The sequence below is a fragment of the Halictus rubicundus genome, chromosome 13, assembly GCF_050948215.1.
Source record: "Halictus rubicundus isolate RS-2024b chromosome 13, iyHalRubi1_principal, whole genome shotgun sequence".
Classification (NCBI taxonomy): domain Eukaryota; kingdom Metazoa; phylum Arthropoda; class Insecta; order Hymenoptera; family Halictidae; genus Halictus; species Halictus rubicundus.
The window spans coordinates 11,265,999-11,288,254 of NC_135161.1; the positions used below are offsets into that span (position 1 = coordinate 11,265,999).

General features: G+C 42.2%; 1 protein-coding gene and 1 long non-coding RNA gene across 7 annotated transcripts in view; both read right to left on the reverse strand.

Annotated features, from left to right (window-relative positions):
- Window positions 1–22,256, reverse strand: part of LOC143360551 (uncharacterized) — a 407,529-nt gene that overhangs the window by 237,509 nt on the left and 147,764 nt on the right. The window lies entirely within an intron of this gene.
- Window positions 1–22,256, reverse strand: part of LOC143360566 (uncharacterized) — a 93,917-nt gene that overhangs the window by 54,738 nt on the left and 16,923 nt on the right. For both annotated transcript variants that reach the window (XR_013083304.1, XR_013083303.1), the window contains exon 2: window positions 322–385. This is a non-coding gene — a long non-coding RNA (uncharacterized LOC143360566). The remainder of the gene's footprint in view (window positions 1–321; window positions 386–22,256) is intronic.

A 22,256-nucleotide genomic window follows, 5' to 3' on the forward strand; every position in this document is an offset into this window, starting at 1 on the left:
GTGTCCGGACGTATTTGCTGGAAGAAGAAGGTTCTGGCGGGACCGGGAAATCGTATCAATGGTCGTAATTGCGTTATCCCGGGCATGGGAACGATACTTTTCCATGGCATGGTTGAACGAATGAAATATGCACATAATAATCGCGAACGGGAGAGAAGGATCGGCGGCTATGACGGCGGCAACAGCCGACCGACGGCGGGGAGGGGAGGGGAAGGGTAAAATCATGCGCGAATTTCGAACGAACGAGACGAACTGTATATGCAACAGCGCTTCATTCATTATTAATATCGACACGCTGCACACGTGTGCAAAGATACATACGTGATCGCAGTGAGAATAGCACGATCGCCGAGCTCCGAGCCGCTGAGAAATGCGTCGAACGTACCTGCAACACAAAAGAGAAGAAACGTTAAATATGACTCTATCGTTAACCGGGACCGGGTACACGTGATATTTTAATATTATTATCCCCGGGGCCCCGATGACGATCCGTTTCACAAATGAGACGCGATTCGTTATCCGAGCGGAATATGCACCGCGCGCTGCAACGTGCACCGCCCGGTGTTTCCGACGGTGTGCATTTTTGCGACAGCGGCGTGGTCTTTACAGTTTCATAGACAATGAGCGTTGCCCGGGCTGAATGGACGTTGGACTCCTTTTTTCAAAGCGCTAATGAGCCGGTTTTATCCCCGCTTTTATAATTAGCCTCGCCTCTTAATTTCTTTAGAACATCTCTTTCGCTCCCCGCGAAGTAGCTTTTTCTTAATTAAGTAGATTTATTTAAGCCTGTTGAACCTGTAAGCGAGGCTCGCGCAGCTGTACACGGTTTACCGAAGATACATCTTAAATTACATTTCTTAATTATGTGTAAATTCTACGTGCACGTTAGTTTCAATTAAGATCCGTTTGCGAGGTCTTTAGAATTTTCATCAGTTTTATGTTAACTTGAATTTTAGAATGAAATACATTTATATTCACTGTGCTTCTGCAACGAGAAATTTGTTCACCGACGGAAGAGATGTTTCTCCAGTTTGTCTATAAAACAGTTTACGAAAAGAAATTATTTTTAACTTTGTTTAAGGCAAATAATAATGGTCATATTAAAATCTTTATATTTAAAGTAAAAATTATAGAACTCGAAGTAATTATTTGGAGTTCGATCGTCTTTCAGGCTGCCTACAAATAAATTACCCACTCCGCGGTCTGTTTATGTCGCGGAGAGTTATCCGCCAGGAAAGACACGCAAATTGTGTTACAAACAAACAAAAATGATCCGGCCGCTCGGCGTGTTCGCATGCGAATTGCACATCAAAGAGGCAGATTTACTTATCCTCCGAAAGGTTGTTTGAGTAAGAGGGAAAACGGAAATATCATCGAATCGTTCGAACGTGTTGACGTTCCGTGGAAACCAGTTTACGGGGCTGCATCGTTCTACGAATCGTTAATTCAAATATAAAATGACGCAAAACGCTGGGATCGACGCGGCGATCGGCTTTTAAAATAGAACCAGCACGTGTTGCCCAGCGATCGAGACATTCTTTCCGCGTGCGTTAGCCGGCAAAATTTTCCGCGTACTCTTTTACAAGCCTACAAGTTCCACCACATATCTATTTATACAATTCCTGGAAAATTTTTAAAAGATCGTTACCGAACATTTCAGTCTGAACCGGCCCCAGGTTTTAACAATCCAAACAATTTTAATCCTCTTAATTTTCATTCAGATTTTACAAAGCGATCGTTTAAAAACAGAATTTTAATTCTTTGCCTCTCACTTATCAAAGAAAATAAAACTAAATGCAACAATAATCACACAATAAAATATAAATTCTCCGTTTATTGAAGACGAGGGTACCCAAATTTTTTAATAGAATTTCTATCCCGTCCTCCTTAACTACAAAAGAAATTAAATTATTTCCTAGCACGATCGTCCCAATAAAATATAAATTATTTCCTGATTACAGAAAACCTTTCTTATCCATGTTAAAAATACTGATAAATGAAATCGAGCAGAAAGATGGATTAAAAATGATTTCGAGGACAAACCCGTTTGCAGAAGGTCGATCATGGTGCTCGGGGGGTGAATGATCGCGACGGAGGTTTGTGCATCGATTACAGGCATTGTTTCGAGGGAGTATTATCAAGCGCAAAGATGTGAACGGTGTAGAATTGCCGGTGATTAGTGGAGAAATGGCTGGCGAGACCGTTTCCAGTTTGATAACGAACGCGGAAAATCTCGTTACCCTTTGACCACTTTTTCAACCCCTTGATGCGACGCGGCCGAACAGCCACGGAAAGAAACGCGACATTTGGTCTGTCACGTGGAATCGATTTTGCGGTTGGAACGCGCTTTTTCCCTCCGGTCACTATACCGGCACCACTATACCGGCGGGAAAGGCCGATCGAGGGAGCTTTCCATCCCCACGACCCCGTTTTTCCATGAATTGTGAATTACACGTGCCGATGTCGCACACGCGCGCGTGCGCACACCTTGTCCGGCCAGGGAGACGATGATTCCGGAGACGTGTGTGCGAACGGTGTGCGTGTACGTCGGTGTGCCCTCTCTGAATCAAGTGTCCGAGTGATTTAATCATCGTGCGCTTTTGTATGGCAGAGTCGTGTCTGACGTGTCACTCGTAGTTTGCCTCGGGCGGTGCTACTATGCGTCATAATCGCTTCTGAATTATTATGAATTTAGTCCGAATTTTTATTGAAACTACACTTTTGACTTTGACGGTTTCAGTGTGGTCCTGGAGTGCTTCGTAAAATAAATTTCGTACAGACGAATTTTTCATCGACAGAAAAAGGAAAACGAATCGGGGCTGAACTTCAGCTTGGCAACCCAGAAATTTGTAACTTTTCATTACATAATCCTGTACATCTTGAGGAGAACATGCCAAAAATCGGGGTTTTGAGGCGAGGAATTCACCGGATCGAAAGTTATGCGTGAAAAGTTAGAAATTTCCGGGTTGCCAAGGTGAAGTTGAGCCTGAAGAACCATAAGAAAAGTATACCTTTTTGGAAAAAGCGTTCGAATTGTCGGTCCCTTAGCTCCCCGGAGGCAAATACCGGCGGCTCCGAGGCAGAGTATGAAACACGCCGACGTGGATGAGATGATATAATCGAATCGGCGAGCGTTTGATTAGCGATACAACGATACTCTCGCGCAACGGGAAACGGTGTAGTGTACACGCTCGCTACGCTCCGCGACGTTGAAAGCGTCGCTTTTAGCGTCGCTTTCAACGCTTTTCCCCGTTGCTGAAGAGCTGTTCGGGCCCGTTCAAATATTAAAATAAACGAGCGGGAGAAGCGGAAACATGCTCCGGCTTACAAAAGAGATTTTCCACTTTGCCGTGACCTGCCGTTCGGGATGGAAAAAAGGGGTTGAAAGGTAGAGGGTGGCAGAAGGTTCGGCGTTCTTTCGTCTGGTCTCGCTGCCGGGACAAAATAAATTTCCACGCAGGAGAAGCTGCGGCTTCGTTTACCCCGGCTGATCGACAACCACCCCAAGGGTTGCGAAGGGATTTCATAATTCGCAAAAAATATCCATTTCACCCTCGGTGTCGATATTCGAAATTTTGTACGATTTTCCAACCAAACACAGAAAATTCTTGAAATGTTACAAGAGAAAGTCCAGCTCTTCATCAACTCACGCGATGTCGCTTCTACTGCTCCAGAAGTGAACGATGTAAACATAACTTAGACATAGTCTATCTAAAGACCTAGTGAACGACCTTCGTCGCCGACAGCGGTCAAAATTCGCTTCTACTGTCCCGGGAGTGATCATCGGAAAAATGGTAATGTTATGTCTTTGTTTTTAGATCTATTTGTACGACACTTTGCGAGATTTTTCTGATTGGAAGGAAATCAAACTCGATAGAATTTTAATTATATTCACATATATCATAGCGAATTATGATCACTAGTTAAATAAATGAATGTGATCGAAGTTGTGCCGTGTTTAGACTCATTTTAATCAGAAAAGTCACAGAAATGCGTTGGTAAAAGTCGTGTCGTAATTTATTTACACCATAGCAACGTTATGATTACTAGTTAAATAAATGAACGTGATCAAAGTTGTGCCGTGTTTAGACTCATTTTAATCAGAAAAATCACAGAAATACGTTGGTAAAAGTCGTGTCATAATTTATTTACATCATAGCGACGTTATGATCACTAGTTAAATAACTGAACGTGATCAAAGTTGTGCCGTGTTTAGCCCCATTTTAATCAGAAAAATCACAGAAATACGTCGGTAGAAGTTGTGTAAAGAAAGAATAAAAAATAAAGAAAACTTGACCATTTGCATCACGTCTTTTTAAACTGTGCAAGCTGCCTCTTCGGAGTCTCTTCGTCGTCGACGCTGACCTTCTGTTCGGCAAAACTTGAAATAGTGTCCACGCGACTATTGATACTCCGGAGCCCCGAGGTGTTATCACTCTCGAAGGGATCGGTGTGCAGTCCACTGTTACATGTCGGAGGAAGTCGCGCCGGGGGTGAGGAAAGTCGAGGAGGAGGAACGGATCGCGGAGGAGCGTGGGAGTCCGGGGAATTTCGACGCGGAACATCGCTAATGCGCTCTAAATTACGAGCACTGAATCAAATTCACCGAAGCTAACAATATTCCGACGGCTGGCTGGCAGGAAAGCAAAAGGGGCTCCCTCCCCGGCTCTCCGTGTGACTCAGCCCGCTTTCTTCCTGCGGCACTCTGTGTCCGGGAGGAAACGCTGGCTTTGAAATACAAGATGCTAATTGCTAAACGGGGATGTACACCAGATTCTAGAGCCGGCTTATCCCCCTCTGGGTTTCCTTCGCCGCGGCCCTTTCTCGTTCTCATTTCCATTCCCACTCCTCTCTCTCTCTCTCTCTCTCTCTTTATCTCTCTCTCTCTCTTTCTCTCCGCCCCGGCCAGCCACTGAATATTCAAAGTTAGGCCGTGGAATGAGCGATAAACGCAACATCGACTCTCTGTTACCTCGAGCACCCGAGGTTAGGGGGATGACAGGCCGGCCCGAGGACCCCTATATTCTTTCACGCTTTCAACAACCCTTTAATTCCCATTCTATTTTTATCAACGAGGCACCATGATCGATTGTCCATTCATATTTTAACGCTCTGCCTACCGGAAGACTATTAATAGCGTGCCGGGCAGCTTAACCCTTTAACGCTGCCGCGAAACGTCGCTGTTACCATGTTGCGTTTAGAATCGAATATGTACAGACCAAGTCTCGCAACACGACCACCTCCATTACCTCACCAGTTGTTTTTTCTACCAGCCAATTTTGCAAACAAACATCGGTCCCACGGGGGAGAGTGCTGCAATCTGTGTTTTGTTACTTTGCTCCTTTATTTGGGGGGCCTTCAGTTTTTTGAGTGGGGTGCCCTATGTTTTTTCCCGAATTCCGGTAACTCCCGAATTCCGGTAACTCCCAAATTTCGGTAACTCCCAAATTTCGGTAACTCCCGAATTCCGGTAACTCTCAAATTTCGGTAACTCCCGAATTTCGGTAATTCCCGAATTTTTGTAACTCCCCAATTCCGGTAACTCCCGAATTCCGGTAACTCCCAAATTCCGGTATCTCCCAAAAAAGAAACTTCTGCTCGGAAAGAAATTAAAGTTGTTTAGCTTATTAGAAATTAATTTGTTATTAAATATTGCGCTCGCGCTGTACCCATTTAGGAAATAAAAAAATGTTCGAACCAATCCTTCGGAAGAGTGATTACAGTCTCGAGTATTTCCAATTTCAGGTGTTGCTAATTGCCGGTGGAATGAGGAAACAAAATGCTTGCGATCGAGGACTGTGTCACGTTATTGATTGGCGCGCATGAATTTCCGGCAGCGGAGCGTTGAAGTGAATCAAAGTATGGCACCGCGCGGCGCGTTGATACCTCTCGACCGCTTTCTAATTCACAAAGGTGAAATCTGACGCACAAGCGATACTTGTAGCAATAAAGATCAAAGAGTCAAAGTAATTCACCTTTCATCGAGGCCCCGTCCGAACCATAAAGCGATAGACATCTATGTTCGAGCGGGTGTAACATTGTTGATCCCGCCGGAAAGAAAGAGGAGAGAACGAATTGTTTCGGACGGTAACCGGTATTCGCCGGTATAGAAAATAGAAATCCACGATAAATGACGCGAGCCGTGCACGAGACGCGACTCTTTATTTATTACTCTTTATATATTTACTTATTGTCCCGTCGATGGAAAGTGCATCCCGTGCAATATCTGGAATTTGAAAGTGATATAGAGATAGCGAGTAATTTGACAATTTGGGAATTAACATGACCCGTCGCGGTTGGGATAAACTCAAACGCAATTTTATTCCGATATGAAACGACTCTTTTCAATTCGAAATAAGAAAATCGCTATTCCCTCTTCTTCCGAAATACGGCGAAAGCCGGTCCCCAGCCATCGCCTTATATCGAAGGAAAACTAGTCCGAGAGTTAAAGGATGCTGTTTGTTTGATAAGATTTATCATGGAAATGATTCTCGTCCCTAACAAGGCTAGGCTTATTAACCCTTTACACTCGAAGTTATTTCAACTCCAAAACTAAACATTTCTTCCGACCTAAAATATTTTCCTTCTATACATTTTTTTTCATGTTGTACCTACGAAAATGGTGGAATTTACTCGTACAATATTGAAATTTTCAGTAATTCATTAAAATTTAATTTGAATAATGATATAGCAATTTTTCGTGGCGCCTTATAGCCACCATACGAGTTAAAGGGTTAAATGAAGCATTTTGTACGGGGAAAAAAAGTTACAACAAATTCTGCGCTACCTGCACTTTCGAAGAAGGTAATCGTCGAAGGAAGAGGCCCATAAATTTCCACCGGAAAAATTGGCAAAAATCAGGTTCTTGCGCGGGCCGGTCAGGCCAGACACGGACCCCCTTAACTCGTTTAGGGCTTCATCGTCGAAGGTCGTAAGGCGAATTGTAGGTACGCCGCGTAGCTCTTCGCGCCGCTTGTTCCCACTTAACGAGATGCGTGTTCTCGCGCTGGGAATATAACCAGCCGCCGCGGCGAGCCCTTTCTGACGATCGGTGTTTTGCAATTCCTCCGGCGTGCCGGGGCTCCCTCTTGCTCGGCCCGGTTTGTTTGAATACCCAGGGATTATATAATAGACACGACGCACAAAAGGTGTGCGTGCGCTTTTTTCTCTATTGTCGCCTCGCGACGCGAATCCTTTGAAATATACCAGGAAGCTGACTAGCTGGCGTCCGGGCGGAATGCGGCTCCCATTCGTCGCGAGATTCAATCTCGACTTTATAACCCATCCATCTTTTACCGCCTGCACAAAGAAACGCGACATTTTTTGGCCCCCCTCCCGATCGGACCCTCGCTTGCTCGTCGTCGTAAATTATCCTTTTATTTTTCATGCCACTTTGCGAAAACCGATCAACCTCTTTCTTAATGGTCACGGATTGCAATAAACGCTTTATGAAGTTTGGCATTTACACAGTATTCTATCGAGAAATCACGTGGTGACGCGGAGGTTTATTGTTCGCTGATTCACGCGGTTGTTCCGTCCGGGTGTCAAGGTTTCCCCGAAGCCTTCGAAAACGTGATTTTTAGGAATTTTTTCTGAGAAAACCTATTGACATTTTTTTTTAACAAATTTCTTATTCGAAAGTACATACATTGGAGAACCTGCAGTAATTTTTTCGCTGCAAAATCTTACAAAATAGCGGAGTAAAAGCTTCTTTTCCAAAAGATGTTTTTCTAGACAATAGCGTCCAAAAACGGTATTTTTAGGAATTTTTTCGGAAAAAACCTATTGACATTTTTTTGTTAACAAACGCCTTATACGAAAGTACATACATTGGAGAACCTGCAGTAATTTTTTCGCTGTAAAATCTTGCAAAATGGTGGAGTGAAAGCTTCTTTTCCAAAAGTGGTTTGCCAGAAGCCACTTTTTTGCCAGGAGTTTTTTCCAAAAATCTGATTTTTAGCAATTTTTTCTGAACCAATCAATTGACATTTTTCTTTAACAAATACCTTCCTTAAAAGTACACACATTGGAGAACCTGCAGTAATTTTTCTCGCTGCAAAATTTCACAAAATGGCAGATTTTTTCATATTTTTACATAAGTAGGCTTTAAAAATTGAAACCATTGGAGATAACAAAAATGGAGATTTGCTGAAAAAAATATAATACTCTCTAAAAACTGTAACAAATGTAAGATTCATATTCTTGCATTCCCAATAAGTGTTTTCTCAAAGAAAACGCCACGGGACGGAACGAACGTGTGTATTGCAATTAAATTGTTCTGGAAAGTAATGTTAGCTAAAAAAGGAAACGAGTTTCCTGAAAGGAAGCGGTGTAATCGTGTTCGGTACATTATAACTAGGTAACTCTAGAAGATAGAGAGCTAGTCCAGAAAATAAAGAAGCTGCGTCTAAAGGCCTCCGTGAACAAAGTAGTTAGCTCAATTAGCGTGAGTAGTCATGCGGCGAATGTAGCATCCGGGTTCGAATCCCGGCCCAACAATTCAATCGGCTGATCTTTATCTCTCCCCATCTAATAGCATTACTTATGTACACATTATATAAGATAATGTAAATGGTATTTTAGAGAATCTCGACGTAGGTAATTGCTTAATTAGCGCTGAATAAATTTAATGAGATATTCAGATTGAATATTTATAATAATCGTCCTGTTGAAACCTCGAGCGCATATAATATATTCTTGTGCTGTTGCTCTCGTGTTTTTCGAAATTTAATTCAGATTAATCTGATATTCAAAATGTATATTTATACTATGATTATATTAAACTTTTTCATTCAGAAACTTTTTCACTAGACGTTTTCTTATCTTCTTGAAGAATTGGAATAGGAAAAAAAGGAGTTAGTTTATTATACTTTGTAAAGTATCTGGGGGAGATAAAAATCTTATTTAATGCTCTGAAATATTTTATCATAGTAGTTTTAGAATTATTATATATGCTTAAAATTCATTATGGTGGTAATTGGTATAACATCTGAGAAAGTGAAACCTCAAAATCATAACTTTTAATTCATAATTCCTGAATTCTAAATAGCAGAAATGAGTGGTTAAAATATGAAATTTTAAAAACATCACTACTACCAAACAAGACACTAAAAACATTAGAAGACTTTAAAGAATATTTCCAGCCAATTAAACATCTTAAGAAACAAAATGAATTTCTATTTCACCCCAGTTTGTTGCAATTCGGGTAGACAATTTTTCTTTTGCATAAAGATCCAGTGTTAAGTGTTCAACGACACTGTTCATAAATTGTTCGGGCTCTGACTCGGGCTCGGGCACGGTGCCGAAACGGTCAGCCGGCGACTTTGTCGCGACGTTTATTCGATGGTAAAGCCATCCAGCCTTGTTGTATCACCAGAAGCGGTAGTTTCTGCGATCAGGCAATTTGCTTGCATAATGCGACGCCCACGCGCGGCTCCCACGCACTAGTCTCGGTTGAGAACCTTCGTCCGAGTTATACCGGCTATTAACGATAATTCGGTGCGACGTGGTACGAGACCACGATCGAATACACCATATGCTATACTCTGGAAATTGATCGGCCCCCCGGGTAGACTCCTGTGAGAAAATTACGTTTGTCGCAAATCACACTCGTCTTGTCACTCGAAAGGGAAATAATACAATGTCATTTCGTCGGTTTTTGTCATTCAATCCGTGCACTTGTACGGTCATAGTCAAAAAGGCGGTCATTTTGGTGGCAAGACCATGCTGGCAGCAGAACTTGGTCCCTGTTTGCTACGAATCTGCCGCCAGAACTTGTCGACAAACTCTGGTCGATATTTACTCTTGGAGCAAGGTCGGCGCGACGACAAGGTTTGGCATGGATTTGGCACGGATTTGTCGACAAGTTTTGTCGGCAGATTTATAGCAGATCCGGAGCAAACTGCTTACTGGGAATATCTTTACGTCGGATATTTTTGTTGTTGAAGCAGCTTGAGGAAACAAATTCGTAGAAAAACTTGAGTTGCAAAGGGATGAATTTGTAGTGCGAAACCTTGGGGAAACGCAGCGTCGACCGTAAACATTGTCGAGGAAGTCGCTGTCGGTCAGGTGGAACGTGTCCGTGTGTACAACGGGTCGATTGAATATTCCCGCTCGCGGATCTTTCTGTCGGCGCTCGGAACCTGCACAATGAGTCGTTGATAATGCAAACCGGCCGGCAACTCCTGCAACCTGCACGGTTACGGAAGCGGTTAACTGCATTTAACCGGGCACCAGAAGCGGACAGTCTTATCGGGCGGCGATCGAGATGAAGAAATTAAGCGGAAAACGCTGTTCGAGTCGTGTGGCTCTCCGCTCGTGAAAGTTTCGTTGCCGGCCCACGATCGATAGGTGTATCGAATCGAGCGCGCGCTGCCAACCTGTAATCACCCCGGTAATAATGCAAATGTTTTTTGCTCGCTGGAGAAACGATCTTTCACTTCCTCGTGGCCGCGATCGTTGCCTTCGACGCGGAACAATTATGCCTCGCGTTTTTAATTGTGTCGTTCGCGGACTTAGAAAATGGAGAACTGGATTTAGTTCTTCGTTATTTGTATATAGAGTGTCGCAAAAATTTACTTCCTTGGAGGGGGTGATTGCTGAGGTGATATGAAGTCACTTTTTCCTTTGCGAAAATCTTCTACACCGCTTCGTTAAGGAGTTATCAACGAAAAACACGGGCCAATCGGGGCGTAGCTACAGCGAGCGGGTTCCGCCCCGTCGACAGAGGTCGCGCTGAGCGCGGCGTTGGCATTGGCCGAGCCGGAACCCGTCCGCGGTAGCCGCGCTCTGATTGGTCCGCGTTTTTCGTTGATAACTCCTCAGCAAAGCCTCGGAGGAGATTTTCGCAAAGGAAAAAGTTACTTCAAATCACCTCGGGAATCATATTTTCGGGGCAATCTATACAATTTGATGACTCTGGTGTTGTCAACATAAAGTTGTCTACATACCGAGACCCTTAAATTCTGTCAATCTTTGCACTCTTTCAAACTGCATCTATTTGTGAAAGAAGAAATGATGGTAAGACCGATAAATTTGGATTGATTTTGAAGCTAGAAGCCCGGTGCAGGATGAGAATTGAGACGAGCAACCCCCCCAGTTGCATCGGCGATGCATCGCGCCCCGGCTCGTCTGAAACGAATCTTAATTGGGGATAATTGCGGGCTATTGCTGGGAACGCGTTGGGTGGCGAACAGACTCGAAACACTGCAATTATAGAATCACGCTCTTACGCTCGGGTTCCATCACTTTTTCGCGAGCCTGATATTATCCCCATTAATTACGCTTCGCTGACCCACGCCGTTCTTCGATTCCACCCGTGGGACTTCGAATCGGACTTCAGGAACGAGCGAGTTTCGTCTCGGGTGCAATTAAATTGTTTATCCTCTCGGTGGACACCTTCGGCTATGGTTAGCTCATTTTTTTCCTGGCAATTATTGTCGTACGGTTTTCATTTTGATTTGCCCCTCGGAGAGCAGATATATTGGGTCGATTGCTAACTCTTTAAACCGAGAAAGCACACAGATGTATTGGTTCAGTATTAAACATACATTGAAGGTATGTGTCTCATTGTTTCTAGATTCCCGTTGCTCGAGACAATTTCGAACAGTGAAATAAACGTTCCCTGACGTCTATAAAACGTTATAAAATACTAATTGCTCTTCGAGCGACTGGCTAGTCAAAATAAGGGAAGTGTAGAAGCAGAGTTAAAAGTTAGAAGAGCTAGAAAGGGGGAAATACCGAGTTGAAAATAAATAAAGCGGAAAATTAAAGAACGGAAGAGGTCGAAACGAGTGGCACACAGCGGAAAGAAATGAAGGAGACTGGAACAGAAAGATTGAAAATAAGGGAAGCATAGAAGGAGCGAAAACGAAGAAGACAGAGAAAATATGTGAGACAGAGAATGAGAGGGGGGATACGGTGAGCAAAGAAAGAGGGCATCAGAGGGACAGGCTGGTCACACGCGAAGAGATTAGTCGTAAATGCGTTTGTAATCCGGTGTAAATCCTGGCGATTCGTCGTAAGTCCATTAACAGCGCCGCAGAAACACGAGAGGGCCGTCGGTGCAACCGACAGAATACCATTATCAGACCGGTAAACAAGTTTCTCTGGCGTGCTCTCGACGAAATCGAGTTGTCCGACAGATTTCCAGGTATCGCTTTCTGGCTTCGCTCCAAATCCTTGGCCAAGAGGTGTTCACGGATCCTTGCGGACTGCTGCTCTACGCCAACCCGGGGTTTTCAAACGGCCATTGCCGATTGATCGAGCCAGAAGGATAGCGAGTTCGGGGGATCACTGGATCGACGGATCCGAGATCCGCACGATCTGCGCGAACACCGGGACACTAACCTCTCTATCGCTCTCTGCTAAAGCGATTCCTTTGAACACCGCGGAAAGCTCGAATGCCTCGTTTTAACGCGCTCGACTACGCTGCCGATAGAATCGCTCTCGTTCGAGAAACTGTAGCTGGTGCCCCGATATTTGCTCTTTTAACCGTGCACAATTTTTTTTAGATCACGCTCGGTCACCGAGAGGAAAATATCGTCTTTATGAATTTTTTTTTTTTTTAATTCTTGTACACTTTCTACGATAAATAATTTTTTATATGAAAGATTGCGCTTTCGGGCAACTGTACGAATTTTTTCTTTCGAATATACTGACAATTGAGATGTACACAATTTTCCAAAGATCTCTGTCTCGGGGAGCTGGATAACGTAACTTCTGATTTTTGGGAATTTTTTTTTTAGGAAACTTATGCATTTAGCGGAATAGTTGCTTTTCTATGTAAAAGACCATACTTTCAAGTGTCTATACGAATTTTTACTTTAACATATATTAGCAATTGACGAAGATATACTCAATACTCCAGAGGAGGTTACCTTCTTGGGGAGTTATAACAGATTGTATGAATCCAGAAGTCTAGGAACGTGATTTTTGTGAATTTTTTTTAAGAAACCTTGTAAAATTTTCCAAATAAATCCTTTTCTATACGAAAGACTATACATTTAAGAAACTACCCCGATTTTTGCATTAACAGATATTAATAATTGACAAAGATATGATTTATCTTAGACTTGCTGTTATCCCACTATTAAGAGCTGGATTGTATAACAATATATGAAACGTGATCTTCGCGAATTTTTTTTTAAAAAGCCTGCAAATATTTCACGACAGTTCCTTCCGCATATGAAAGGCCATACTTTCCAGCAACTGTTCTAATTTTATAATTAGAAGATGCTGATAATAGACGAAAGTGTACCCACTATCCCAGAGAACCCTTTTTTCGGCCTTAAATGAATTCGGAAATTCGAAGAGAATTCATTTAGAGTATATTTAATTTTAAATAGTATTTATGCCACAGTTTTATATAGCCAGTGGATGTGTTAAGCATTCCACGTAAATCGAACCGTTAAGTAGGATGGTAAATTCTCCAATTACTATATTTAGGATAACGACGTCCAACGACAAAAATAGAATACAAACACGGTGTAGAACATAAAACCCGTTTAATTTGCAACTTTTTATCGGACGGATCCAGTCGCGATGCTGTCTAATTGCGATTGACACCTTGTATAGCATACCTGCTCCGTCCGATCGTATACCAGTTTTTCTGACCGATACGATATGCATATCATTTTCTGCAATAGCTTCGAGAAGATGAAACCTGAACCAGTTGCATGGAAACGCGCTGTTAAATGTATGCTGCATACTAGCCTCGACCATCGATATCTGCATGTGCTGCAAATAGGTCGTTTACTATTCTAAAAACTGCGACTATACGTGGGTGCAATTTTTTTCTGAAACGAGCCATTTATATTTTCCGAACTTGTCAGATTAAACTGCACGAAAATTACATAAACAAGTTTCTTTAACACGCTGGTATTCAAATCATTTTAATTCACATTGAATTATTTAACCCCTCACTAATTTCATTTCAAATAAAGTTCAAAATTCATTACAGTCTTTACATAATCTTGCAACAATCCAATTTATACAACTACTCGTACATTTAATTTTTAAATTTAAAATTCATTACAGTATTTCTTTCCATTAATGCAACATTAATTTTGAACAGAATTTTTATTATATACTTATAGAACTGGTTTCAACAATTTGATAAATTGTGCATAATTTGGGACAAAAACTGCAAAGCGTTTTAGCAGAAAATTGCACTTGTATGCAACTTTGTTTCAACAAGTTTTAAAAATGTGTTGCCACTGTTTCACATAAGTGTAATACTAAGTGGAATTAAAATCAAATTTTTAGCAAGATAATGCAGTCTTAATTTTCCTAGTTCCATCATTAAGCTATAATTTAGTTTTTACGAGCCCACAAAATTGTAAATTCAGGAAAAGATCTGCAATCTAGATATAGTTAATAACATCATTTCCCAAGAAAATGTTGCAGCGAAATAATAAAAATTTGAACAGCAGAATGAGATGCAGATTTTTCCGATTTATTACCGGTTTCCCGGTATCTCGAGCATTAACTATCCGCGTTTATAAAATACAGACGCATCGCATTATAGATTTAATTGAACTCCTATCGAATTATGAGAGAGCCTCGATTAACTCCGCGATACGGATCACTCGGCGTTTAGGCGAAATACGCTCGATCAAAAATAGCTCGCGGCTAATAAAGGATGCACGAGTATCGCCTCGGCGATAACACCAATTATCAACTTGTTTATACGGTCGAACTCTCGTTTTAATTTGCTTAAGCACACGGTACCTCGCAATAACATGCGGGTACAAAATTGATATCACTTTATTTTAAATATACCGGCTTCTTGATTGACCGAACAAATTTTTTTGCATTGTAATCGTTGATAATTCTACTTTTACAAATCCAGAAACATATTTGTAAACATCTTGAAGGAGAAAGCTTGCTACAACTATGCAGTTTCAAAAAATTGCTAAAAAATCAGTCAACAAGGTTTCCAGGGGGTGGTTAAGAAGTTTCACATTGTTATTGAATTGTTTAAAAATTGACACAATTTTTAATCCATTAATTTTCCATATCCAGCTATCCATTTGATGAAAAATGGCAAAAATCGATCATTTTCGTCAGAAAAAAGAGTAACTGTCCCCTGGATCTGTCAATGGGGTTTCCAGAGGGTGGTCAATAACTTCTATGTTGTCAATGAATTATTTAAAAATTTCTACAATTTTTCCACACTTGGGAAAAACGGTCAAAAATTGATCATTTTCGGCAGAAAAAAGAGTAACCGTCCCCTGGATCTGTCAATGGGGTTTCCAGAGGGTGGTCAATAACTTCTATGTTGTCAATGAATTATTTAAAAATTTCTACAATTTTTACACACTTGGGAAAACCGAGCAAAAATCGGTCATTTTCGGCAGAAAAAAGAGTAACCGTCCCCTAGATCAGCGAACGGGGTTTCCAGGGGGGTGGTAGGGGATGAGATAAGGTAAGGATGGTTTCCGCGCGCGAAATAAAGGTTGTCAGTGTCGGAGCGAAGATACTTGTCGCCGATAAGGCGTGAAACTTCGAATGGCCCCCCTTTTGTCATCGTCCTCGGCACGCTCGGGGTTGGCAGCCGTGACTCGGCGAAAGATAACCTTCCCAAGAAAGTTCCTTCATTACCCGGGTAATTGCATCGTTCTCGGTCGGAGCGTGTGTACACCTTAAACCCCCCTCCCTTCCCCTCCCCTCGCCCGGTTCTTCATCTCGGACGAGGCGACAACGCCGGTGATCGTCGGCTCGCTGACAACGAAAGAGAAACTTTAAACGAGCTTCGGCCCCTGCAGCACACCTCCTCGTCCTCCATCTTTTCCCTCCCCTCCCCTCCCCTCTCCGCCCCCCGATTTCGTTCGCCTCTCGGCCGTTTAATAATGACTGCAATTATGCCGCTATTTACTTTGGAGGTCCGCCGTAATGGCGGAAAATCGCCGGTAACTCGAGAGATCCATCGGCCTTGGCGGCTTCGCGGGAACCTCGATGGAGAATCCGCCAAGGATGATCGCCGGACTGTTTGTCGCGTGTTCTGCATACGAGCCGCCGGTTACTTTTGCGTTGCTATAGCGCGCGGCATTTTTCCAGAGCGGTTTCCTGTCGCTGCCGTCTCTTTCACAGTTTTTACCTGCTCCGGGAACGTGTCTCTCCAGATCTCGCTGCGTTTTGTTCGTTGCTTCGCCGGTGGGAAGAGCGTGGACACGTTATGCTCCTTTCGGATGATTTTATTCTTAACCCTGCTATGCTACCCGGGAGTCATAGCGGTGGGGATAATGCTCGAGGGACTGTCGACGTGTACCATTTTATTCCGCTATAAGACGACGCTTCTTCTTCTTCGTCCGAAATACGACGGAAGCCGGCCCCGAGCTGTCGTCTTGTATCGGAATAAAATTGTATTAGCGAAATATCGATGCGAATCTATTATAATATTCTGGTCTAATATTGATTCACCGTGGGACACATTATCGTGGGAATTTGGGAAACGAATTTATGAAAATCGCATTAACCAGGTATTTTTTAAAATATTGAAAAATAGAGGGGGAATCGGTTTTCTGTCGATGCTCAGGGATTTTTAATACTTGCCTAACACCTGTACGCTCCTGGGAAATAAAATTGAACCTTTTTCTCCAAATTTCGTGGAACGAGATGAACCACTTTCGAATTTTAATATTTAAAACAGCATATGAATACCCCTAAATTTTCGAAAAGCTTCAGAATAATGCAGTTGAGTATGAAATGAAGCGAACAAGGGGAAACCCTTGGAGGGATCGAGCGCCATCGGCCTAGACGGCATTCGTCGCGATCAAGGTGTACCACTGTCTTAATAAGGACACTATTAATAACAAAGCCACCAGAAATACTAATGCCGAGAGCCGGGGCTTGATTGAGATGTGTTCGCGTGGTGCGACGGGGAACGTGAAACAGTGAGAACCTCTGGATGATTGGACGGATATAAATGGATAACTGAGTGACAGCACGGAATGAGACTGACCTTGCGAATCAGAAGGCAACCTGAATTTAATCCTTCAGGGCTACGAGCCGAGACCGGACGAACAAATAACAGTAATAATAAACGAACGGTTGCTAGTAGATACTCCACGCCGACGTAATTACATACATTGATTAATACTCGATACGAGTAATCAAATCTTTCGGAATCGTGCAGAAACACGTCTCTATTTATGAGTTTTTTTTTTCTTTCCAACGACAATTTCACCTGTACGCTCGCGACGCATGTGCTTGTGCACCTGCGAGAATTTTTTTGGTACTTCATCCATCAATTATTATTTAGCTCTTTTTATTCGGTGCTAATCGAGTTCCTTGGTTGTGGAGGTTTGTGCATAATGATTGTAGTACCGGGTAAATATTTTATGTGCGATGTAAACGGATTGACTAAAATATTAATAAAATTGTCTGAACACAATGGATCGAAAGTAAAACTGAAATTGTTTAAACACGAATGTGCATTGATTGAATAGAAATAAATTTAGTACAACTATTAGAATAAAATGATGTTGTTGATAAAGGCACAATACACAATCATATAGCACAGAGTTGTGCTATATTAAAATAAATGCAAATAATATCATGTTATAAAATGGAATACGTTTCTTCGCTTGTCACTTTTTGTGCAACCAAAAGCCAGTTTTATCGCTGCTTCAAAACATTCTGTATCGACATATATATTTTAATTACCACAAAAACTGGAAATCTCCAGTCTGTCACTTAGACCACCGGTGACAGTTAACACGTATCGTTTAATGGCAATCAAGGTCGAGTTAGGAAATCGAGTACTCGGCTAATTAATACAAATGACTGCCTTCACCAGCGTAGATACGTATCTAGTAGACTGCTACAAGCGAGTTTTGTCCGACAGTCGTGTATATGGAAAAATTATGCGGTTGTGGCAGTGCGTAATAGGTGAACAGACTCCTTGCGACTGGCCAAACAATTATGTCGGGCAAACAGCATGAATCATAAGAATTTATCACTGGAAATCTTTACTCGAATAGCACAAGGAAATAGTAGCGGTCACGAGAAAAGCCCTACACGATATATGTCACAGCACGGACCCGAATATTTTATTTGGTATTAGGTATTTTACATTTGCTATATTTTGCATTTTATTTCGCAGCAAAAATTTTATATTGGTACCTTCTATTTTAGATTAAATTATGCGTAAATAATCGTATTCTTCGCAAATGTTTATTAAACGCGTTCTATATATTTTCCTTCCACTAGTTCTCCCGTAAAAAATCAACAAAAATAGCGGAAGCGTTCTACGCAAGCGGGCAAACGTCGGCGCAATTAATTCCGGAAATACTGGCCATGGTCAATGTAATTAATACGAAAGTATTAAACGATTCTACACGCAGATGGGCGTTTCGCGAGAAAATTACTGGGACGACCGGCGTGCCGGGTACAATTCCATTAAACGACGCTGATGAAACCGATCGGTTGATTTTATCAAACAACAAATTTTAGCATAGAGATCGACCGGGTAAGGGGAGTGGGGGGGGGGGGGGGGGGTAAAAACATTCGCGGCGCGAGCGTGTAAATAACCGCGGCGTTTCGACGAAAGCGAACGTTCAATTAATTAACAGAATGTAAAATGAAAATTAGCATAATGCGCTTTTAACCGGGCCGGGTTTATCGACGCGGAACACGGGCTTCGGGTCGTGACACGAACAACGATCCCGCTCTTTCCGTTCGCGTGTTACATGAAAACTCGATCGGCCAACAATTACAACCATTTTCCAACCGTGCGAAACTCGAAAAGCTTTTCCACTGCCGGCCGCCTACGCTTCGCCGACGATCTTGATTAGGCGCTTGCCAGATACGTCGGGAAAAAATATGTCCGATAGCGAGCCGAGAATGTTTATGCAAATTTACATTTAAATTTCTTCTACGGAATCGCACAGATCGAACAGAAATGTTAAATGTTGCGTTTAATTACGGGCTCGGTGAATGCATGACGAAATATTCGATTTTTATCAAAGGCAGTTTCTTCGAGACGAATTTGTTAATTGGTTTGTCCCCTTTTGCATTTTGCCCGTTGCTTTAGAAATATTTATATTTTTTATTTTATTTCTTCTCAGTGTTACAGAAGCCAAACAAAAATGTCTCCCTTTAAAAATGTTCTAGAGTCAATAACGATTTACCGAGATTCTTGAATTGTAAAAAATTTGTAAATTTTACCTACTCATTTTTCCATAAATGCATAAGACGTACATTTTTATTTTCTGAAAGCAAATTTTTATCGACTGATGTTATTGAGGAAATTATTTACTGTATACACGACGTGCACGAGGAAGCAATATGAAAATTAAGCGAAACTGACCAATGATTTATGATCCTAAAAGTCGCATAACGAGCACAGTCTAGAAAACGATCCACTGCGCAAACCCCATTTTCAGAAAGTGTCTAAACCAAGAAGGGACCGTAAAAATGAATTGTTGTTTGGAGGTAACGTCCGCAGTATACAATTTTGTATGTGAGAGAATTAGTAAATAATATACGTCATAGTAAATCTTGACAAAAGCGTGGAACCATTCGCCGAGAGGATACTGAAAGATACGACACAAGGAAAGCGTCTTGGGAAACCTCTACGGAATGTGAAACCGACTACTACTACTACCACCACTACTACTGCTGCTCGTTTAGCCTAAGCAACCTTATTAAATAGTTCCCTTCCGGTCCATCAATTATGGTAGTCGCCATAGGCGGTCCCCGAGAATGGACAATCTGGAAAGGAATGAAGCGGTGTTGGGAATAATCTAATTAAGGAATTCCCGCATAATTAACCTCGACGCGGACCGGTATTTATTCACTTTATTAACGCGTTTCTCTGAACTTTCATACGCGCTGCACGTTTGCAAATTTGTTAAAAAAAAAATAACTGGAACGCGGATCTTCGTGTTCAATCAAAAATTGCCTAAATGTGAGACGCAGGGGTCACAATGCTTTTCTTCTTTTTGTAATCTCTATGAGTCGGAGAAAATATTAATATTCCACGATTTTTATATGTTCGCACATTTTTCTGTCTCATCTATCCAAAGAATTTCTATAACAAAGAAACTAAAGAATATTTGCAAATCTCAGAATAAAATAATCGTGTTTAAGAAAAGAACAAAGTAAAAAGGTGCAAACAAAAAATTAACAAATTCATTTTAACCGAACTGCGCACAGTTTGCTCATGAGTAGACTGCGGATCTTCGTGCAAAATAAAACTGTGGATTTTAAGAAACTGGTGCTAATGAAAAATTCCATTTTAATAATTCTGGTAAGTTGAAAACAATGCACTGGTGTTCTTGAATTCTTCAAACTCGTATTTTTAAATTCTGCCTACCCATTTTTCTCATACATGCCTAAAATCCGCTGGTAATAAGTATAACCTACTCATAAATAATGCGAGTTTGTTTTTCCAGGAAGGGCAAATCAGAAAAATGAATTTCTAAACGCGATCAGAGATTGCCGGTCGCTTCGAGCAAACGTGTTAATGGGTTAATCACGCTTAAGTAATTTCCGAGTGCCCGTAGCGGATTGCGTCCGTCATAGTTAACCGGGTTCGTTGATAGGTTGACAGTCTCTCTCCCGATACGCGTTCGATTGCAAAACGCAATTGAACAATTTACATTCTTCGGATGCCTGCGTCAAGGATCCGCGCCCTTGTACTCTGTAATTTATTCCCGTGCGATCCCTTTTTTCTCTCTCTCTCTCTCTCTCTCTCTCTCTCTCTCTCTCTCTCTGTTGGTACATCGGTGTGCAGGTGAGATGAGGGATGAGGGGGACGAAGGGGTGGGTATATAACTTTAATAACTACGTGTCGGTCGTCTAAACGAAAGACCACTTTCGAAATATTCAAATCAGCCCCCGTTCATGGAAGCGACACGCACGATCACGGGAGAAATAATTACGGCAGTGACGAATAATTTATACGTAAACGCGTCGCCCGGAGCTAATCGAGCCACGGTTATGCCCCGGCATCGGTATGATAATCAGATATTATTTGGATCGATCGACGGCACACCATTTTCGGCAAACGATAAAATACGAGCGGCCCGGGCTGACGAGGACCTCGTAATCGGCTCTGTAAACGGCGCGCGAATAGCGCGGCGAAAAACCTGCGAATTTGTCGCGGGATCGTTCGCCGGTAATTTTCCCCTCAACGCGAATGCCATTTTTTTAGCAACAAATATCCACGTTCAAAAATAATTTCGTCAGCACGCGTTGTTCAAGCAGGAGACCGGATCTGGTCCGAAACTGTATCGTTTATTAACACTGGGTCAAATTGACGGGTTCTGATATTTTTAATTCAAAATTATTGACATTCTAAGGATGCATAGAGAAATTATTCAACAAATTTATTTCCTTGGGTATATATTATATTACTTTCAGCAAAATAGTCACTTTTAGCGCTCCGTAAACGGAGTTTACCGTTAGTACGGTAAAGATTCGATCTAAGCACACCGAAACGGCACGGTTTAAGCAAAACGCCTATCCCCTCCACGGGGCCGAGAAGCTGCCCCCAAATACAGGTCAAATTATACCGTGTTTAGTGTCATTTTAATCGGATAAACGCCACGAATAAGTTGGCGAGAGTCCCATAAAGAAATAATTAAAAATAAAGAAGTTTTGTAACTGAGTTAGTAGTGGTCCACACCGATATACCCGACCCGGTTATGTTGCATGTTTACACTGCTCGTCCCCTCGCGGGCCCCCCAGTGGAGGGGATAAGCGAGCCTACTAAAATCGTGTAGCTCCGTGCGGCTTAGATCGAGGCTTTACTGTGCATTAAAAATACGAGACTCCGTCGATTCGAAACAGTTGAAGCTCGCGTTAAACGCATACAATTCGTGCGGCATCGAGCGGTGTAATGGTTGAAGACCGAGCTATAGTATCGAATAACACAGTCTTCCAAAGGCTGACTCTCCCGCATCGAACAATAAACACAGGAACGACCTGGATTTCGCAGTCCCGTGGGGATCCGATCGATCGATCGTCCGGCGCCGATTAAAAATATCGCTCGAATTGAATTCCTCCGAATCGCCGGCGGAATAAGAGATAATTCCGTGGCGCGGATTTACTATAGTGGTCGCGCGGGGATCGTGTAACAGTCGGTCCGTTACGATTTATTGCGACATTGGGTTACATTCGTTTCGCTTTTACGACGACAGTAGCGCGTAACGAGACCGTAATCAAGCATTCGGGTCAGGGAGCATAGAGAATAACTTATCTAACGGTGTTTATAGTTAAACCGTGGCTCGTTATAGTGGGACGACGTT